Raw genomic sequence first — 2,613 nt, 5'->3', positions numbered from 1 at the left:
ATATATATGAAAGTAGAAATGGAATATTATGGATGATAACATGCATGATTAAGCCACTATCCAGTTTATTCTAGAGGGGAAACCATATTTTGTATGTTGTGATGATGCTCAGGGAATGAATGTAAATTAAAAAAAAATTTCAGAAAAAAAAAGGCATTAAAAATACCTATTTGATGACTACAGGAAGCTATATAGCCCTAGCTAGGTGCTACTTTATAGTATGTTCATTCTATTCACTGAGGTTTATGCCTAAAGTCAGACTTGTGTTCATGGATATGTATATATCAGCTGTGCTTGCTATTGAAAATATTTAGATTTATTAAGATATTTAGTGAAACAATAAAATGGATGAGGCATAGAAAGCAACAATAGATACCAGACACAGTGTGGGAGGAGGAAGGGAGATGGCAGAGGATGAAATAGGGAATCAAGGATGGGAAAAAAGGCAAAATACACAGAAAACAAGAAATGGAAAATTATTTGTTGACAATAACACATATGTTGATGTGCTTGATTGAGCCAATATACAGTGTATTCTGAATGGAAAAATCTCATTTTGTATGCCATAATGATGTACAGTGAATGAATGTAAATAAATAAAGAAAAAAATAATAAAAAAGCAATACATGTTCAGTAGAAACCATACTTTGAGTAACCATACAAGTATTCTGTTTTACTTTCAGTTTAGTATTCAAAAAAATTACAGAAGATATTCAATATTTTTTTTATAAAATAGGCTTTGTGTTAATAAAGCAACTGAAGGCTAATATTAGCATTCTAAGTACATTGAAGGTCAGCTAAGCTAAGCTCCAATGTTTGGAGGTTAGGTGTATTAAATGCATGCTTGACTTATGAAATTTTTGGCTTATGATAGTTTTATTGGCTATAATGCCATCAAGAAGCATCTGTACTTACTAGAGTCAACAGACATGAACAGATGCAAAAGAGTGAATAATACTACTTATTAATATTTATGACAGAATAAGTAATATAAGAATAAACCTAGACGAGAGAAGCTATGCTTAAGAGTTACCTTTTGTTACATGCCGATTCTATTGCAGTTGATACTGCTCAATGTGGTTTTCATTACTAGAAAAGAAATAACTTTATTTCCATTCTGGGATCCAGACTTTTACTGATAACCTTAATTGATGCAATAATTCAATTAAGGCTTAAACAGTGAACTGTTCTTATTCAGTATAATCATCAGTCAATTTGGAGAATTTGGAACATAATCAATGAAACATCAGTACTCACCATCCAAATTTTAAGTGACCTCTACAAAAACAACATGATGTCATATAATCCTCTTACAACAACACATTTTTGCTTTTTATAAATTGCAAGAAATTCTTATTTAAGTTTTATTTATTTATTTTTCACACTGTTAACAGAAACACGATTGTCTTACCATTTGGTGTAGACTATACTCCTTAGAAGAAAAACAACAACAACAACAAAGAAGGATTCCAGGTATTTACTTCTCTGGTAAGAAGAGAAAGAAGACAATACTTGTGGGACCAGCAGTTAGCGTAATGGCTATGTCGCTGGACTCCCATGTAGTCGACCACGGTTTGCGTCCTGGACCCGGTGGCTTACAACTCACGCCAGGCACGTGTGCGTGTGTGCCCAAGATCCCGAGAGGAGAATGGAGGAGAAGGGATTGCGGCGTGGCCATCCCCCCTGGGGGGTGATTTCTCGCTTTCTGTCTCTCTGTCTCTCTCTGTCTGTCTGGCGAGCACATGCACCCTATAGCAAAAAATTCTCCAAAAAAAAAAAAAAAAAAAGACAATACTTGTAAAGGAAACATATGCACAGGCACAGGGAGAGCCAGGAGAGCCTACAAAGGGAAATAGATTGATCTCTAGTCCATGGTTAAGTAGCTCGCCAGGCAGAGAACTGCACTGAGTCCTGAATTCTCCTCACATGCTTCCATCTATGGAATCTAGAATAAAAGAATTTTAAAAGGAAATCAAACCTGAGATTTTTTTTGTTTGTTTTTAGTTTTTGTCATGGAAGTTTTGCTCCATTCTCCTCTCGGAATTTTGGGCACACATGCACACACACCTAGTGTAATTTTCAGGTGCTGGGTTCAGGACTTGAACTGCATCCGTCCATGTGGGAGTCCAGCTCCTTAACCACCAAATATCTGCTGGTCCCGAGAATTTTTACTCTAATTCTATTCAGTGAATTTTTAATATCAATTAAACAGGCTCTTGCAGTCCTTTTAACATATATTCTAAAATTTAGCCTATTAAGTGGAATGATATGAATTAAACTTATTAAACAAAATTAGGCCTTTATAGTGCTAAAACAATTAGTTGATTAAGTGGCAGCACAGATGCTCCTCAGCTTACTGTGGAATAACATCCTGATAAATTCAGTTTCCATAGGGTTGATCATAGGGTGAAAATGAATAAAATGCATCTAACCTACTGAACATCATAGCTTAGCCTATTCTGCCTTAAATGAGCTCAGAACAGTGACACTGGCCTGCAGTTGGACAAAATCATCTAACAAAAACCCTAATTTTATAATAATTACATGACTATCTCATATAATTTATTGAATGTGGTACTGAAAGTGACTAACAGAATGCAATCTCCATTATTT

Source organism: Tupaia chinensis, unplaced genomic scaffold (genome assembly GCF_000334495.1).
Source record: "Tupaia chinensis unplaced genomic scaffold, TupChi_1.0 Scaffold000290_1, whole genome shotgun sequence".
In the NCBI taxonomy this organism is placed as follows: Eukaryota; Metazoa; Chordata; class Mammalia; order Scandentia; family Tupaiidae; genus Tupaia; species Tupaia belangeri.
The sequence above is the reverse complement of the archived record's forward strand: the minus strand, read 5'-3'. Positions refer to the sequence as shown.